At 46.0% G+C, this 20,119-nt stretch overlaps 1 protein-coding gene and 3 non-coding genes across 4 annotated transcripts in view; 2 read left to right on the forward strand and 2 right to left on the reverse strand.

The window, feature by feature from the left end:
- LOC137310548 (zinc finger protein 271-like) overlaps nt 1-20,119 on the forward strand; it is a 342,914-nt gene that overhangs the window by 55,962 nt on the left and 266,833 nt on the right. The gene's annotated exons all lie outside the window — the stretch shown is intronic.
- trnay-gua (transfer RNA tyrosine (anticodon GUA)) lies at nt 1,387-1,480 on the reverse strand. Its single transcript has 2 exons — nt 1,444-1,480; nt 1,387-1,422 (listed from the first exon to the last, which is right to left on the reverse strand). It is a non-coding gene; the product is annotated as a tRNA-Tyr (tRNA).
- On the forward strand, nt 13,726-13,799 carry trnat-agu (transfer RNA threonine (anticodon AGU)). The gene has a single exon. It is a non-coding gene; the product is annotated as a tRNA-Thr (tRNA).
- Nucleotides 19,568-19,639, reverse strand: trnaa-ugc (transfer RNA alanine (anticodon UGC)). Its single transcript has one exon. It is a non-coding gene; the product is annotated as a tRNA-Ala (tRNA).

Consider the following 20,119-nt stretch of genomic DNA (forward strand, 5'->3'; position numbering starts at 1 on the left):
TTTCACCCTTTCTTGAACAGGGGTGTAACATTTGCAATTCTCCAGTCCTCTGGCATCACCCCCAAATCTATGGATGTTTGGAGGTTTTTTGCCAGTACCTCTGCAATTTCCACCGTTACTTCCCTCAGCAACCGAGGATGCATCCCATCCGGACCAGATGACGTATCTACTTTAAGTACAGCCAGCCTTTCCAGTACCTCCTCTTTTTAAATTTTTAGCCAATCCAGTATCTCCACAACATCTTCCTTTACTGACACTCTGGCAGCGTCTTCTTCCTTGAGAAAGACAGATGCAATGTATTTATTTAGTACCTCCGCCATGCCCACTGCCTCCCACTGCTACTAATTCGTTATAATCTGGGCCAGTGGTGCAATGGATAACGCATTAGGTTCGATTCCTACCTGGCTTGGATATTTTTTAATGCAAAATTTTATGGCCTTCAATACCTTGCAAGCTGTCCTACTTGGTGGTGCTGCCTGGCTCCATACCTGGTAAGTGCCTTCTCAGTGCAGCAAGCAGTGCATCAGTGTCATAATCTGAAGGGCTTGAATTCAATCTTCAGAGAAGGCATCAAGGATTACGAAGCTTTTTTTCCATCTCTCACTTCATCTTTGCTGCATAGCAAAATCAAGAACTTTTGCTTACTGCAGCACATCAAAAGATTTGCTGCCCCTTGATCTCTCTGTACCCAAACACACAGTGAAGTTTAGGAAGTCCATGGGCGATGGACTCATTGACAACACTCTTGTTTCTGTATAATTGCACCAAGGCAAACGGTGAGTGGAGAATATAATCAACGATCCCGCTACTTCTCACAGGCCAAGTGAGCGCTCCACCAGTTGAGCTAATTCCTCGTTTGCTGTTTGTAAATCGCCCCTCACAGTTCCTGCCTCACACTCGCCTTCAAGCTGCTCCAAGACCAGCAGAGAAATCTTGCCTTGGGTTGCCGCTCCCTGAATATATTAAATACTTTGCTCCAATCGGCGGTATCGAGCATCAGCAAGTGAGGAACAGCAGAACGGGAAGCCACAGTAATCATGAATGATGCTGAGAAGAGCCCGAGCCTTCGGAAGGAAGACAAGGTCACCGGAAAGCAACAGCCGCCCGAGCTCGAGGAGCAGCGAGAGCCCTGACTGATCGAAGACCATTTTGCCTGAAATTGAGGGCGATTTGAAGTGTTGCTGCTCAAAGGCACTCCCTGCTGGTGAGCAGAGGGAAATGCTCGAGTGAAACAGCCGTGCTCGGGCAGACACAGAAAGCTTTTCGGTTTTGGAAAGGAAAAGTGGTGTCCTGTGCCTGAGTGGCAACATGTTAATCTGTGAGCTTCCTGTGAAGTTCAGAGAGTGACCTTGAGGTAATTGCTGCTTATTCCAAAATCACACTCACTCCTTCGAGCCAGAATTGAACCAGCGACCTAAGGATGACTTTATTTTGTTTTATTCACTACAGTCCTCCGCTCTACCAGCTGAGCTATCGAAGGGAAGTGATAAACAGTGCTGTCTTTGGTGATTGTTCACCGTGCGCCTGTTGACACGTTCAGACTCGTGGAGTCCGGTGCTGATCGAAGACTTCTTTTGCCTGAAAGCGAGAGCTGAGTGTTTTGAAGTATTGCTGCTCAAAAGCACTCCCTGCTGGTGAGCAGAGGCAGAGCAGCCTTGTTTGGGCAGACACAGAAAGTTTTCAGGTTTGAGAAAGGAAAAGAGGCGTCCTGTGCCTTCATGGCAACATGTTAATCTGTGAGGTGCCTGTAAAGTTCAGAGAGCGACCTTGAACTAATTGCTGCTTATTGCAAAATCACGCGTTCTCCTTCGAGCAGGAATTGAACAAATGACGGAAGGATGACTTTGTCTTATTTTCCACGACAGTCTTGTCGCTCGACCAGCTGAGGTATCGAAGGGAAGCGGCAAAAATGTTTCACTTTGGTGATTGTTCACCGTGCACCTTTGACACACCCGGACTCGTGGATTCCAGTGCTCATGACTGAGGCTGACTCGGTACCTGCTCATACCGCAGTGCTGTGGGAGTGGGAGCTGCTCCGTGTTCTCCACAGCCTGGGCCAGTGACACAATGAATAATGGGACTGATTATTGATCTGGAGATTGTGGGTTCAAGTTTACGGAGGGTGTAAAGTGGAAGGCCGGGCCTGGAGAGCATTGGAATAGTCGAGTCTGGAGGTAAACAAAGGCACGGATGAGGGTTTCAGCAGCAGAACATCATTCTGGAAGTTGGGATTTGTTTCTGCTGATGTTAATAACCGCTATAACTGGGCTGAAATTCAATATTCTGGATCGATGTCAAATAAATCAACTTTGTTTCAAACAGAATGGGTCAATTACTTGATGAATTCAAGATAAGAGACTAATTGATATCCTCATTACCGATTATTCTGCCTTTTCTCCTTTCTCACTGGAGATTATTTCAGTTCTCATACCTTCATGGCCAAGTCCCAGCTCCCCGGTCCTTCCCGAGTGCCTCTCCCAGCCTTGGGATCCAGGGAAGGTATCAGTAATGTACCCGGGATCACTAAACACAAAACCCAGTCTGTGAATCACTTTCAGCTGCTGGACTTATCGTGTGTCCCACAGCATCTCTCTCACCTTCGATGTGTGAATAGAGCATCAGGCCTGGGAATCTCGTCTTCAATTTAAATACACTCAGCAAATGTATTTAACAAAATACAAACAAGTAAACACATCACGGCCCAATAATCCAGCACTAAATTCAAAGGAGTAAGTCTGTTATCAAACTCCTTGAGTGGACAGAATAAAGAAACATCCCAACTCGAAGATCCCCTCGAATCCTTTGCAAATACCTTACAAATCTTGACAATAATCAACAAGTCTAATTGAATGTTGACCTTTATCTCGAGTGGGGTTGGAATACAGAAGTGATGCTTCAGTTGTAATGAACCTTGGTCAGACCCCACCTGGAGAACTGGGCACCGAACCGAGGGAGAGATAAATCGGCCTTAGAAAAGGTACAGTGCAGATTCACCAGAATGATGCCGGGGTTAAAAGGGTTAAATTATGAGGACAGGTGGCATAAACTTGGTTTTTATTCCCATGAGTTTAGAACATTGAGATGTGATCTCATCGAGGTGTTTAAAATAATAAAGGGATTCAATAAGGTAAATACAGAGAAATGATTTCTTCTGGAGGGGAATCCAGAACAAGAGGGCATAAGAAATAGGAGCAGGAGTGGGCCATACGGCCCCTCGAGCCTGCTCTGCCATTCAGTAAGAACTTGGCTGATCTTCTACCTTCACTCTACTTTCCTGCCTGATTCCTTGATTCCCTCGGTGTCCAAAAATCTCTCGATCTCATTCTTGAAAATACTTAACAACTGAGCATCCACAGCCCTCTGGGGCAGAGAATTCCAAAGATTGACAACCCTCTGAGTGAAGAAATATTTCCTCATTTCAGTCCTAAATGGCCGACCCCTTATCCTGAGACTATGCCCCCTAGTTCTAGACTCTTCAGCCAGGGGAAACAGCCTCTCAGCATCTACCCTGTCAAGCCCTCCAAGAATTTTTGACGTTTCAATGAGATCACCTCTCATTCTTCTAAACTTCAGACAATGTCGGGCCATTCTGCTCACTCTCTCCTCATGCAACAAACCTCTCATCCCAGGAATCAATCTAGTGAACCTTCGTTGCACCCCCTCTAATCAAGTATATCCTTCCTCAGGTGAGGAGACCAAAACTGTACATAGTACTCCAGGTGTGGCCTCACCAAAGCCCGATATAATTGCAGCAAGACTTCCTTACTCTTATTCTCCAAACCCCTTGCAATAAAGGCCAACGTACCATTTGCTTTCCTAATTGCTTGCTGGATCTGCATGTTAACTTTATGTGATCCGTGTACAAGGACATCCAAATCCCTCTGAACAACAATAATTCTTAATCTCTCATCTTTTAAATAATATTCTGCTTTTCTATTCTTCCTACCAAAGTGAATAATTTCACATTTCCCCACATTATACTCCATCTGCCACCTTCTTGATAACATTAAAATTAGAGCTGGGTCATTTATGCGCAAAATAAGGTAGCAATTTTTGACACAAAGTGTTGTGGAAATTACAAACTCACTTCCCTGGAAGGCTGTGGATGCTGGGGCTCGACTGAAATTTTCATCATTGAGATTGAAAGGTTTTTGTTGTGTGAGGGTTGCAAGGGATTTTTTAAAAATTCGTTCATGAGATGTGGGCGTCGTTGGCGAGGCCAGCATTTATTGCCCATCCCTAATTGCCCTCGAGAAGGTGGTGGTGAGCCGCCTTCTTGAACCGCTGCAGTCCGTGTGGTGAAGGTTCTCCCACAGTGCTGTTAGGAAGGGAGTTCCAGGATTTTGACCCAGCGACGATGAAGGAACGGCGATATATTTCCAAGTCGGGATGGTGTGTGAATTGGAGAGGTGGTGTTGGTCCCATATGCCTGCTCATCTTGTCCTTCTAGATGGTAGAGATCACGAGTTTGGGATATGTGTCGAAGAAATCTTGGCGAGTTGCTGTAGTGCATCGTGTGGATGGTACACACTGCAGCCACTGTGCACCGGTGGTGAAGGGAGTGAATGTTTAGGGTGGTGGATGGGGTGCCAATCAATCGGGCTGCTTTTTCCTGGATGGTTTCGAGCTTCTTGAGTGTTGTTGGAGCTGCACTCATCCAGGCAAGTGGAGAGTATTCCATCACACTCCTGACTTGTGCCTTGTCGATGTGGAAAGGTTTTGGGGAGTCAGGAGGTGAGTTACTCGCCGCAGAATACCCAGCCTCTGACCTGCTCTTGGAGCCACAGTATTTATATGGCTGATCCAGTTAAGTTTCTGGTCAATGGTGACCCGCAGGATGTTGATGGTGGTGGATTCAGCGATGGTAATGCCGTTGAATGTCAAGGGGAGGTGGTTAGACTCTCTCTTGTTGGAGATGGTCATTGCCAGGCACTTATCTCGTCCGAATGTTACTTGCCACTTATCAGTCCAAGCCTGGATGTTGTCCAGGTCTTGCTGCATGCGGGCACGGACTGCTTCATTATCTGAGGGGTTGCGAATGGAACTGAACACTGTGCAATCATCAGCGAACATCCCCATTTCTGACCTTATGATGAAGGGAAGGTCATTGGTGAAGCAGCTGAAGATGATATGGAGCAAAGGCGAGTAAATGGAGTTGTGGTACAGATTAGTCCTCATCCAATTGAATGGCGGAGCAGGATTGTGGGGCTAAATGGCTAATTCCAATTCCTGAATCCAGTCACTGACATCAATCACCTCCACTTTGATAAAAAAAAACCACAGTCACTGACACCAATCTCCTCCTGTTTGATACAAACCAACCCCACAGTCACTGACACCAATCTCACTGAATGGTGGAACAGGATCGAGGGGCTGAATGGCCTCCTCCTGTTCCGAATGTTCCAATGTCACACTGAAGTTGCTAACATTCCTCTTCACAGTTCTTAATGCTCCCTATCTTGGTGTTGTCAGGAAATGTTGATCTTATGCCCTTGTACCCAAGCCCAGGTCATTGCTCGATATTGAGAAGAGCAATGGTCCCAACACTGCCCCTGGGGGACACCACTGTTCACATCCCCACAGTCTGAAAAACATCCATTAACCAATACTCTGCCCTTTATCAAACTTCCCATCCACACTGACCCACTCCCTATAATACCGTGAGCTTTAATCTGATCAAAAAGCCTCCTGTCCGGCATCTTATCAAACACTTTTTAACAATCCATCTTCACAACATCCATTGCATTTTATCCCCACACTGTGTTATTTCCTCCAATAATCCCTGCTGTCTGTCCTGAATTAATCCATTTTATCCCTACACTGTGTTATTTCCTCCAATAATCCCTGCTGTCTGTCCTGAATTAATCCATTTTATCACTACACTGTGTTATTTCCTCCAATAATCCCTGCTGTTTGTCCTGAATTAATCCATTTTATCCCTACACTGTGTTATTTCCTCCAATAATCCCTGCTGTTTGTCCTGAATTAATCCATTTTATCACAACACTGTGTTATTTCCTCCAATATTCCCTGCTGTCTGTTCTGAATTCATCCATTTTATGACTACACGGTGTTATTTCCTCCAATAATCCCTCCTGTCTGTCCTGAATTATCCATTTTATCCCTACACTGTGTTAATTCCTCCAATAATCCCTGCTGTCTGTCCTGAATTAATCCAGTGCTGGGTCCGCCGTTATTTGTTATTTATATTAATGATTTGGATGAGAATTTAGGGGGCATGGTGAGTAAGTTTGCAGATAACACCAAGATTGGTGGCATTGTGGACAGTGAAGAAGGTTATCTAGGATTGCAACGGGATCTTGATAAATTGGGCCAGTGGGCCGATGAATGGCAGATGGAGTTTAATTTAGATAAATGTGAGGTGATGCATTTTGGTAGATCGAATCGGGCCAGGACCTACTCCGTTAATGGTAGGGCGTTGGGGAGAGTGAAAGAACAAAGAGATCTAGGAGTACAGGTTCATAGCTCCTTGAAAGTGGAGTCACAGGTGGATAGGGTGGTGAAGAAGGCATTCGGCATGCTTGGTTTCATTGGTCAGAACATTGAATACAGGAGTTGGGATGTCTTGTTGAAGTTGTACAAGACATTAGTAAGGCCACACTTGGTATACTGTGTACAGTTCTGGTCACCCTATTATAGAAAGGATATTATTAAACTAGAAAGAGTGCAGAAAAGATTTACCAGGATGCTACTGGGACTTGATGGTTTGACTGATAGGGAGAGGTTAGATAGACTGGGACTTTTTTCCCTGGAGAGTAGGAGGTGAAGGGGTGATCTTATAGAAGTCTACAAAATAATGAGGGGCATAGATAAGGTAGATAGTCAAAATCTTTTCCCAAAGGTAGGGGAGTCTATAACGAGGGGACATCGATTTAAGGTGAGAGGGGAGAGATACAAAAGGGTCCAGAGGGGCAATTTTTTACTCAAAGGGTGGTGAGTGTCTGGAACGAGCTGCCAGAGGCAGTAGTAGAGGCGGGTACAATTTTGTCTTTTAAAAAGCATTTGGACAATTACATGGGTAAGATGGGTATAGAGGGATATGGGCCAAGTGCAGGCAATTGGGACTAGCTTAGTGGTATAAACTGGGCGACATGGACATGTTGGGCCGAAGGGCCTGTTTCCATGTTGTAACTTCTAAGATTCAATGATTTTATCCCTACACTGTGTTATTTCCTCCAATATTCCCTGCTGTCTGTCCTGAATTAATCCATTTTATCCCTACACTGTGTTATTTCCTCCAATATTCCCTGCTGTCTGTCCTGAATTAATCCATTTTATCCCTACACTGTGTTATTCCCTCCAATAATCCCTGCTGTCTGTCCTGAATTAATCCATTTTATCCCTACACTGTGTTATTCCCTCTAATATTCCCTGCTGTCTGTCCTGAATTAATCCATTTTATCCCTACACTGTGTTATTCCCTCCAATAATCCCTGCTGTCTGTCCTGAATTAATCCATTTTATCCCTACACTGTGTTATTCCCTCCAATAATCCCTGCTGTCTGTCCTGAATTAATCCATTTTATCCCTACACTGTGTTATTCCCTCCAATATTCCCTGCTGTCTGTCCTGAATTAATCCATTTTATCCCTACACTGTGTTATTCCCTCCAATAATCCCTGCTGTCTGTCCTGAATTAATCCATTTTATCCCTACACTGTGTTATTCCCTCCAATATTCCCTGCTGTCTGTCCTGAATTAATCCATTTTATCCCTACACTGTGTTATTCCCTCCAATATTCCCTGCTGTCTGTCCTGAATTAATCCATTTTATCCCTACACTGTGTTATTCCCTCCAATATTCCCTCCTCTTTGTCCTTTATTAAAGTCCAGTTTTTTCCCTCGAGTTTGACATCAATCAGGTTTAAAATTGATGCAGAGTTTCAGCCAATGAGGGCGATCCGGGCTCAGCCCCGCCCACTCGGTGCCGCAAGTCCCGCCCCTCACCCACTCCCATTGGTTGGAGGACCAACCGCCCGCTCGGTCCTCCAGCCCCTCTCCGCTCTTCCTATTGGTCCGCAGCTCCCGTCAATCACCCGGGCAGTGTGAGCTGAGCATGCGCGGCGGGCGGGGAGTGAGGCCGAGATCGTGTCGGCAACAGGTGAGAGATGGGCGGGGGGAGCGGGTTAATAAACCCCGGGGGAGGGGGCGGGGGCTTCACAAACCCCGAGTGCGGCCCCGGGCCCGAATATCAAACAGTGAACATTCTCCTCTCTCTCTCTACACTCCGGGGGCTCCGGTTTAGATCAGACCCGAAACTCAACACACGGCCCGCGGCCTCCGAGCATGCGCAGTGTCAGCGTCAAACCTCGTGACTCATCGAATCAGGGAGCGTCTGCAAATGAAGGAGAAATGGTGATCGGTCAGGGAGCGTCTGTAAATGAAGTAGAAATGGTGATCGGTCAGGGAGCGTCTGTAAATGAAGGAGAAATGGTGATCGGTCAGGGAGCGTCTGTAAATGAAGGAGAAATGGTGATCTCGATATCTTCAGTCATCCAGGGAGCTCTAGCTTTGGATGCTGTTCCTTTCCTCCTCGTGGGAATCTGTCTACTCTGTACCCAAAGCAACTCCTCCTTGAAGGCCTCCCACTGTTCAATTACTGTTCTGCCTGCCAATTTTTGATTCCAATCCACCTGGACAAGATCTCTTTTTAACTCATGAAATTAGCCCTCATCCAGTTAAGAATTTTCACATTTGACTGTCCCCTGTCCTTTTCCATAACTGTTCTAAACCGAATGAAATTATGATCACTGCTGCCCCAATGAAATATGCTCCACCTGCCCCACTTCATTCTCCACACTGAGCCCACTGCTGTACTCACTCTCTCTCTCTCTCACACTGTCTCTCTCTCACACTCTCTCTCACACTCACTCTCTCACACTCTCTCACCCTTTCACTCATGGTTTCGGGCCACTGAAAGATGATGCGATGGGTTTGGATTTCAGCACAGGGAGGAGGGAGAGTGTGTGGGACAGGGGATTTTCAGCTTTCAGGAATGAGAGAGGAAATAATGTTCCATAGAAAGTAGAGTTATCTGATCTGAATTTCCATCCTGTACTTCCAGTGATAACTTTTATAAACTCCTTTTACAGGGGAGGATTTACAGAGGGAAAGTCAAACCAAAGATCACGTCAAGATCTGACAGAGTCACTCGATTCATCAGGACCTGAATATCGTCGGCCTTTGAATGTGGAAGGAGAAATGTTTGTCTGTTCTATCTGTGGGAGAAGATTTCAAACATCAGTGTGAGTGGAAAAGCACCGAGACACACACACCCGAGTGAGAGTGTTCCAGTGCACTGACTGTGGAAAGAGCTTTAACCAGTTACACAGCCAGAAAAAACATCGCACCATTCACAGCGGGGAGAAACCGTACACGTGTTCTGTGTGTGGACGAGGCTTCAACTGATCGTCCAACCTGGAGAGACACAAGGACACCCGGACCACGGAGAAACCGTGGAAATGTGGGGACTGTGGGAAGGGATTCAGTTACCCTTCAGAGCTGGAAACTCATCGACGCAGTCACACTGGGGAGAGGCCGTTCACCTGCTCCGTGTGTGGGAAGGGATTCACTCAGTCATCCAACCTGCTGACACACCAGCGAGTTCACAATGGGGAGAGGCCGTTCACCTGCTCCGTGTGTGGGAAGGGATTCGCTCGGTCATCACACTTTCTGTCACACCAGCGAGTTCACACTGGGAAGAGGCCGTTCACTTGCTCAGTGTGTGGGAAGGGATTCGCTCATTCATCCACCCTGCTGACACACCAGCGAGTTCACACTGGGGAGAGGCCGTTCTCCTGCTCCATGTGTGGGAAGGGATTCACTCAGTCATCCAACCTGCTGACACACCAGCGAGTTCACACTGATGAGAGACCTTTTAAATGTTCTGACTGTGAGAAGAGCTTTAAAAGCAAAATTGAACTGCTGAAACACCAACGCATTCACACTGGGGAGAGGCCGTTCACCTGCTCCGTGTGTGGGAATGGATTCACTCAGTCATCACACTTTCTGTCACACCAGCGAGTTCACACTGGGGAGAGGCCGTTCACCTGCTCCGTGTGTGGGAAGGGATTCGCTCATTCATCGAACCTGCTGAAACACCAGCGAGTTCACACTGGGGAGAGGCCGTTCACCTGCTCCGTGTGTGGGAAGGGATTCGCTGATTCATCGAGCCTGCTGAAACACCAGCGAGTTCACACTGGGGAGGGGCCGTTCACCTGCTCCGTGTGTGGGAAGGGATTCACTCAGTCATCCAACCTGCTGAGACACCAGCGACTTCACACTGATGAGAGATCTTTTAAATGTTCTGACTGTGAGAAGAGGTTTAAAAGCAAATTTAATCTGCTGACACACCAACGCACTCACACTGGGGAGGGGCCGTTCACCTGCTCCGTGTGTGGGAAGGGATTCGCTTGGTCATCCACCCTGCTGAAACACCAGCGAGTTCACACTGAGAGACCTTTAAATGTTCTGACTGTGGGAAGAGATTTAAAATCAGAAACGAACTGCTGAGACATCGACGCACTCACACTGGGGAGAGACTTTTCACCTGCTCCGTGTGTGGGAAGAGATTCACTCGATCATCCCACCTTCTGAAACATTAACTTGTTCACACTATTGAGTGACCTTTTAATGCAGTGACTGTGAGAAGAGCTTAAAAGCAGAAATGAACTGCTGACACATCAACGCATGCCCATTGGTTGAGAGACTGTTCACCTGCTCCGTGCGTGGGAAGGGATTCACTCAGTCATCACACGTGCTGAGACACCAGCGAGTTCACGAAATGAGCAGGTCGAACGAGCCGGTCACTAAGTATCGGAACAAATATCCCCGCTGAGGTTTCGGGATTGTTCCTGGTTTATTTATATCAGTGAGTGACCGATTTTAAACCAGGTGAGGGTCTAAACCTAAGGTAAGAGCCTGGGATAGACAAGAGATTCTTCAATGTATCAAGTTAAATCACACTGATTCCACCAACACTGGACATCACATCCCTCAAACATTGTTACCTGTTACTGTAAAAAACTGGTGAGGGTGGAAATGGGAAATAACTGAAAAAAAATTCATTGTATCAAAGTTAATTCTGATCATTATTATTATACAAACATTCTACAGCCTGTCCCTTAAAAAGGACCCAATATCAAACCAGTCCCCAGTCCTTGGGCCTGTGCCTATGTTGTGATTTGCACCCGCTTCTGACTGACTTGGTATCAGACGCACTCCCGTCAACAGTAAACGGATGGAGCCGGATCCATAAGAGAAAAATGAGGACCGAGCTCCGCGGTTCTCCCAGAGTGCGGGAGGCGGAGTAACAGCAACAGACAGAGAGATCTCTCTGAACCAGCCGCTGCCGCCGGAGAGAAGCGAGTCCCGTTCCGAGCCGTGTCTGTTAGGCGCCCGCTGACCCTCTCTTCACTGAAGGGGACCGATTCAGCACCAACTCACACACCCACCATTGGATCATTGAATCACCTTCAACACCTGAATTACATCACCACTTAATCCTCTAAACACGAGGAAATACAAACCTTGTCCACGCAACTTGCCCTCATAATTTAAACATTTTAGCCCCGGTATCATTCTGGTCTTTCTGCGCTGCACCTCCTGCAAGGCCAATATATCCATCCTGAGGTCTGGTGCCCAGGACTGAATGCCGTACTCTAAATGTGGCCTTAGCAGAGTTTATAGAATTCTAACATAACTTCCACCCTTTTGAATTCCAGTTCCCTTGAGATAAAGGCCGACATTCCATCAGCCATTTTAATTATTTTTTGCACCTGTCTGCCAACTCTTCCTGATTTCCCGAAGTATCTCTGCTCACCCACAGTTCCTGGCTTCTCACCATTTCGAAAATACTCTGATTTATCTTGCTTCGGGCCAAAGTGGATGGCCTCACACTTCCCCAGATTGAAACTTTGAACAGTCTGGGGCTCTTTTGTATCGAAAAGAGAAGGCTGAGGGTGACCTGATACAGGACTTTAAGATTATGCAAGGGTTTGATAGGTCAGATGTAGATAAGGTGTTTGTACTTTTGGGAGTGGGGACGTCAGAACTTAGGGCCATGAATATAATAGTCATCAATAAATCCAATCTGGCATTCAAGAGAAACATATTTATCCAGAGAGGCGTTAGAATGTGCAGCTCGCTCCCACAAGGAGTAGTTAAGGCGAATATCATGGATGCATTTACGGTGAAGTGAGATAAACACATGGAGGAGAAAGGAATATTCGTGTTTGCTCATCGAGTTCGATGAAGAGGGGTTGGAGGAGGCTCGTCTGCAGCATAAACACCGGTATAGTCTAGTTGGGCCGAATTGCCTGTTTCTGTGATGTACATTCTATGTAATTCTATGTAAGCTCCATCTGACACAGTTTTACCAACTCACTGAATCTATCAATTTCCTTTTACAACTTTATGCTCCCATCTACACTACTCACTGTGCCTCCTAACTTGGTGTCATCAACAAACCTGGATATACCGCTCTCTATTCCTTTATCTGCCTCATTAAAACAGATCCCTGGGGGACACCACGAATCACATCCTGTCAATTTGAGTACATACCCATTAACCCTACTCTCTGTCTCCTACCTCCAAACCAACTCCCTCCCCATGTCAATGGGTCGCTTTGAATTCCACATGTCAACAGAAATGAGAACAGTCTCTGATGTTAAACCTTAACGAATGCCTCTGGAAGTCAATATACACATAACCCCCATAGACACTCCATCATTTACCACGTTAGTTACATCTTCAAAAAGTTCAACTATTTTCGTTAGACTTACGCTTTACAAATCCATGCTGGCTCTCTCTGATCAATTCATGTTTATCCAAGTGCTCAGTCATTCTTTCCCTAATAACAGATTCTGGTAACTTCCCCACAACAGACGTCAGACTAATAGGTCGAAAATTTCCTGTTTTATCTCTCCTACCTTTCCTAATTAATGGAATGACATTTGAATTTTTTCAATCCATGGAACAATTCCTGAATCAAGAGAGTTTTGAACGATCATGACTAAAGCATGTACAATTTCCTCACCTATTCCCCTTCGTCCCCTGGGATGGTAAACATCAGGTCCTGGAGATTTGTCTATCTTTAGTCTAATTATTTTCTCCATTACCATTATTTTACTTACACTGAATCCCCTTGATTTATTTTCAGTTTTCCTCGTGTCTCTGTTATATTATCCTCATGCTTTTCTGTGAGTATTTAGCAAGTCTGCCATTTCCTGATTTTCAATTACAATATCACCTCCATCTGTCTTTAAGGGGCCCACATTACTCTTAGTCACCCTTCTTTCTCTTAATATACGTGTAAAAACCTTGAAAGTTGTCCTTAATTTCACTCACAAGTTTTTCTCGTTTTCCCTCTTTGCACCTTTTACGATTTTTTTTAGTTTCAGCACCACAATAAACAACACTTCACTGTGAAATTTGTTCAATTAGTTCTTCAGTGTCAGAGCGAGAATTGTCCATCCCTAATTTATTTAAAGTAACAAACAAACACAAGCACACATATTCATTCGTGTATCAAAGCACTGATGGACATAGAAAGATAAACACAGCTTGAAACGCAGTCAGTATCGGGATTCACAGGGAAACGGGCAAGTGAAACAGACAAAGATCAAACAGTCTGAACCCACAACAGAATGTGACGTGTAGCTGATAGATATTAATGAGAGGAGGTGGGAAACAGTACCATGAATTGGCACCGTGGCTTAGTTGGTTAAAGCACCTGTCTAGTAAACAGGAGATTCTGGGTTCAACTCCCAGCGGTGCCTTTGTGTAATTCATGGTGTTTAGTGAATTTGAGAAGCACACAGTGCTGTGTTTTGTTCAGGATCCAACATGGAACTGATCAGGAGGTCTCTTCAAAAATGCCTTTTCATTGTGCAGACAGCCCTCTCATGGAATGTGTCCGTGACACGTTCTTGTTTCTGGGCTCGTTGAGGTCGGGGTATAATTCTTGATTCAATGTTTCATACCCTGGAGAAACCCTAATTTAGCCCTGGACTTTTGATCTTGATCTGCGGTTCAAAGTTTTGCGAAGAGGGAAAAGGAGTCCCCAAATCACTCCACCTGAATCTCAAGCGCTTTTGAAAGAAATTCAGTTCAAACAATCAGGACTTTAAAGGCACCTCAATGACCTGCACTTTCATTGAACGAGCTTTGCTTCCAATTACATTCAACCTTGAAACCGCTCTGGGTTTTCCCCTCACTGAAGCAGAGTGTGGCCGCTCTGTATCTGTGATCATGTCGGTGACGAGGTTCGCTTTGATATTGGTCGCTTTCAATTTTTAAGATCTCGCCAAGCTCAGGGAAAAGAAACCGCGAATCGAATTGTCCCTGTAAGTGATGAATTGAAGGGATTGGTGCTCCAAGCAGATCTGGAAAATGCGCAGTGCGGTCGCTCAGGAATTCCAAATCCACCCTCTCGCCACTCCCCCCGTCTCAGTCTTTCCATCTTTACCCTTCACTGCCGGTGTTCCAGGTTCGATCATCCGTGGCCGTTCAACGAAGCCTGAGAAGTCCATGAGGGAAAAACACAGAGAGTCAAGAGACAGAGACAAGGTGGGATCAAAGTATAGGAAGAAATAGGATCAATGTCAAGTTCTGCGAACGGGCAGAATTTAAGATGGAGCTTGGGAGAGATTCCTTCACGTGTCTTGCAATTTTGCAAGAGACCATTGGGCTCCGAATTAAAAGCATGAGCCGCGCTGGAGAGTCTCTCTGAGAGGGAATGCAGTTCGTCAACTCCAGTTCATCGTTATTTGAGCAGTAAACATAACTTTAAGAAGTAGCGCTGCGAGGAGGATTCGAACGTACGCAGGAAAACCCCAGGGGATTCCGAGTCCAACACCTTAACCACTCGGCCATCGCAGCTACAAACATCTGTTATGCACGGCTGTAAATCAGAATGTGTAGGTTTATCACAAGCGATCTGTGATACAATGTTCTCTCTGACAGGTGAAAGGACCTGATCCCTGGTCTGTGCTGATTCTCTGATGGTTTCCTGGGTAAAGGCCCTGATCCCTGGTCTGTGCTGATTCTCTGATGGTTTACTGGGTAAAGGCCCTGATCCCTGGTCTGTGCTTATTCCCTGATAGTTTAGTGGGATTCATTCTGTATCTCTCAGTCTCTGGTACTGTGTGTGAGTGTGGGATTCATTCTGTATCTCTCAGTCTCTGGTACTGTGTGTGAGTGTGGGATTCATTCTGTGTCTGTCACTCACTGATACTGTGTGTGAGTGTGAGATTCATTCTCTGTCTTGTCAGCAGTGTGTGTGAGAGTTTGTGATTCATTCTTTATCGGCAGTCTCTCATACTGTGTGTTAGTGTGGGATTCTTTCGGTATCTGTCAGTCTCTGTTTCTCCATGTGAGTGTGGGACTCATTCTTTATATACAGTCCCCAGTACTGTATGTGGGAGTTGAATTCATCCTAAATATGCAGTTACTCATACTGCATGTTAGTGTGGGATTCATACTGTACCTATCAGTCCCTGGTACTTGATGAGAGTGTTGGATTCATTCTGTGTCTGTGTGTCTTTGGTACTGTATCTGAATGTGAGTTTCATTCTGTATCTGTACATAATTATTCTCTCAGATTACATTATTGCGTTCAATACTTGAGCTTTAATATCTTAATGTTTGAAGAGTTTTACTCCTTATTTAATTTGTAAATATGGATGAACTTTAGGATTTAATGTTGGAGGTTTTAATCAGATAATTTGTGTGCTTTTTGGACCACTATTAAATCTGTATCTCTGTGAGTAATATTGTGGATGATAATGAATCTTTCAAACTGATAAGGTGACATTTTTGAATTGGTTTGTAATGTGTAGATCAGTCTGTAGAAATGGAATTGATACTGTATCTTTCAGTCTAATATTGTATGAGATTTTTGGACTGGTATATAATGTGTATCTCAGTCTGCACTAATAGAATTGATACTCTATCTTTAAATTTCATTCTACGAGTGCATTCTGAACAGGTATCTAATTTGTTTCTCAGGTTTACTATCTTTCAGTATTTCTCAATCGATACTGTATGTGAGGTTTGGATTTGTTTGCAATTTGTAGCAAATGGTTCACTTTTCGAATGGATATTTCATGTATTAAAGTCATGTGTGTGAGAGTTCTGGGCTAGTATTCAATTGGAATCTCGGGTACATTATTGGGATTCATTCTGTCCCTTTCAATCGGATACCATGTGTGATTTCTCTCTGGTATTTAATTCGTAGCTATGTTGCCCGATTGTGAGATTGACACAGTGCCTTTCAATCTGAGAGTGTGATTTTGGACTGGGATTTTTGTATCTACCTGTCAGCGGGACTGAGTTCGGGGCAAATGGAACAGTGTCTGCCTCACCCGCTCTGTTTGAATGTTGGATTGAAAGTGTGTCTCTGGAACTTGGGATCAGTGTGGGACTGACTACTTCTACTGTCTGAGACTGTGGAACTGATGACCTGTCTGTGTCTCTGTGCTCTGTGGGTGATAATGTACCTCCTGTGTGTGAGAAGGAGCTGGCTGCACTCCTCCTTGTGCCTCGGGTGGAGGAAACATCACATTCATTCTGGATCATTCAAGGATTCGCCTGTGGAAAGAAAAATGATCTCTTGTAACTCAAGAAACAGCGAGGTTGAAAATAGAATAGAGATCAGTTTAATATCTCTGCTAATGATCATTTTGAATATCCACAAATGAAAACCAGTGATACAAACAGTGTCAGTGTCTGACTCCACTGCAGCACTCAGCTTCTGCACACCAGGTGTGTTGGGCTGTTTTACAACAATTTAGTGACATCCAGACACAACCCAACCCCTGCACTGATCCATGAATGGGACTACCCGATGGGGCAGGGACCTTTGTACAGGTCAGGTTTCTAATCCCCTCTCCCATGGGACTAACCGTTCAACCGAAACCAAACAGCCGCTGTTTAAATTGTGTCCTTCACACTTCTCACCTGCTGCCTGCAATAGATGCTCTTTGTATAACTCCCCACATCCTTACTGTCCGGCTCTGTTCCCACTCTTCACTGTCCAATAACAATAAACAGGGTGAGACTGGAACTAAACCAGGACCATTCACTCCTGGTTTGGGGAGTGAAAGCAGCAATGGTTTTAATAGCAGGTTCTTCCCATTCTCTCTCCCTTCCCCTGGACACACCCTGTCCACACACAGCCCGAGAATGACCTCTCCCTTCCCCCCTCTCACTCCATGTTCCGGGACCAGTTCCTGATCCACTCCGCCTCTTACAAACAGCCCCCGGACTCCCCCTGCCCTTCCCCCGGACTCAATGCCGATCTCTGAGCCCATCTGCGGACACGGTCCCGGAGCGATGAGCTGCTGTAACGAGGCTGCTCTTTGCTCCCTTCCCCCGGGGGCCGTGATCTCTCCATTCCCGCCTGTCTGAGCAAAGGAAGTGGGTCTGGGGGAAAGGTCAGAGGGAATGGGCTCCACAGGCAGTGCAGGAACAGGCACCAGAATGGGAAACAGATGGGATTCCACCAGTGCCCAACGCTGGAATCCAGACTGACTTTACAATCTCCAACTATTAAACTCGAGGTTTCCATCCCTGCTGTTTCTCTCGGGGGCTTTTGATGGGAAAGAGTCTTTCAGAGATAAAGTGAGCGGCTGTGGAATGAGCCAATGGGTTCTGTTCATTCTTGGCTCCCTTACTGATAAAGTAACGTTTGACTCCGAAACTGGAGGGAGGATTCCTCAAACCAATCCTGGAGAAACGGGGGAGGAAAGTGGGAGTCGGTGTATTTGCTGGGACCGTGTAGGATTAATATCAGGCAGCAACAGTCCCAGTTTATTTCAATCGGAGTGAAACTCTCGGTCACTGAGAGTAATACAGAGCGGCCCTGAGCTGCAAGATTGCAGAGGGGACAACAGGCAAGAGAGGGTTAAATGTGTGACACTGTCCCTGAGAGTGGGATTAATAATGTGTCTGTCTCTGAAATAATATCAGTGAGAGATGAGACTGCATCTTCTGTCTCTCCATCTTGGAATAGCAATTGGAATGGAATATTTTCCAATTTGTTACTCTGTGAAAACGGGACATTACAGGTCAGTTTCTCTCTCTCTCTTTTGTACAGCTCATGAAGGTGGGATACTGTTACTGAGAGTGATACAGAGACACTGATAGGAAGTGTAATTCTGATACTGTGCCTGTCTGTTTTTATCTCTCTCAACGCTGTACATGAAGGTGGAATATTGTTACTGAGTGTGAAACGGACACACTGATGGGAAGTGTGAGACTGATACTGTGTCTGTTTGTCTGTGTGTCTCTCTCTGTCTGTCTGTCTTTCTCTCTCCCCAGTGCTGTCCAAGGAGGCGGGATACTGTTACTGAGCGTAATATAGACACACTGATAGAAAGGGAAAGACTGATTCTGTGTCTGTGAACAAACCTCCGGTGCTATTGGTGAGACGGTCACTGTCCCTTTTACTGTATATCAGCCGGTCTGACGGGTCATTCATCATTCGCCAGTCCTGTCAGGAAAGGTGGAGAGAAACCGTCTGTAACTGTCTGACACTGGACTGTCTGTGAGTGTTGAATTTATTCAGTAACTAGTCGTCTATGGGTGTTGAGAACGGGATGGAGAGGACACCAGTTACTATTATCTGACAGTCAGTTTAGGAGGAGAGAGAAACACAGAGAGACTGGAGGAGCCCAGATAATTTGTATTTTCATCTTAACCAAACATATCACTGTGTGCGGACAATATAATAATGTAAAAGGAGGAGGACGAGGTGAGGCACAGACAGCATTGAGTCTCATTTCACTTTCGACGGACGCAGGACTTGCCCCAGGTGAGGGTTTTGTGCTTAAAGATCACTTCACTAAAAACACCTTGACGATCTGGGGTTACAGACGGACATGACGGGCAGGAAAAGACCAGCTCGTTCATCAATCCTGCCCCACATGCCTGGAGCATCGTGACTGGACACTTCCTACACACACCACCAGCCCCACCCACCGGGAACATGGAATCTCCTGGGAGCGGTCACAAACCAGAAAAAAAACAGAAAAAAGGCGGAGAGTCAGCGCCCACCGCACCAGAGAGGGTCGGCACCCACCGCAACAGAGAGAGTCAGCACCCGCCGCACCAGAGAGGGTCAGCACCCACCGCACCAGAGAGAGTCAGCACCCACCGCACCAGAGAGAGTCAGCACCCACCGCACCAGAGAGAGTCAGCACCCACCGCACCAGCTGGGAATACATTCCAGATGCTCACTCCTCTCTGGGAAAAGAAGAAGCTCCCAACATCCAGACTATTCTTCCCTCTTTGTGGTCGGAACGCCGGTCCGCTGCTTCCCCCCAATCTGTGAAACTGGAAATAATCTATCACTGGGCAAGCTGATCAACCATGAGATGGGCGCCATTGAAACACTGTGGGCGCTCTCCCATTGAATTATAATCTGTGCGGAGCGTTCGGTTTTTCGCGAGGTGAAGAAACTCTTGTCTCTCCTTGTGTGTCAATGTGAGGCGAGTCTCAGATGATATTCTCACAGTTGAATCCAAAACTGGAAATGTAACTTGTTTGGAGATGCCGGGGATTGAACCCGGGACCTCATACATGCAAAGCATGCGCTCTTCCACTGAGCGACATCCCCACGGAGCAAAAGGAACCTGAGAAATAAACAAGCAGACACTTTAGAAGTGAAGCCGTGAGCTTTCTGCTCCGTCTCTCCAGGACATCGAGATGCCCAGCGGTCCCGCGTGTTCACAATGTTCAACCTCTGCTTCAGTTCACGGGGTTTCTGCTCCTCTTTACTTTGAACTTTCCAAAAAAAAAGTCTGTGGAAATAAAAAAACCCAATCGCTAATGGTCAGTGACAAGGCTGAAAACCAACCTCTGAATCATAAAGTGAGATGGAAGAATGACAGAGCGTCAAACAGGAACAAGAGCTGGGACTGCTCGCTCGATATTGCACCGTCACACATTCCCCTCAGTCGGCGGCTGCTTTGAGTTGAGCTGTTGAGGGGACCGAGAGATGAAGTCCCGCTCCGGGACAATTTAATGCTTGTGGAGCCTCAGAAGTTGGAACTCGCTGAGCTCAAAAAGCGTCATTCAACTTTCCGTGGGTAATTCT

Source organism: Heptranchias perlo, unplaced genomic scaffold (assembly GCF_035084215.1).
Source record: "Heptranchias perlo isolate sHepPer1 unplaced genomic scaffold, sHepPer1.hap1 HAP1_SCAFFOLD_263, whole genome shotgun sequence".
NCBI lineage: Eukaryota > Metazoa > Chordata > Chondrichthyes > Hexanchiformes > Hexanchidae > Heptranchias > Heptranchias perlo.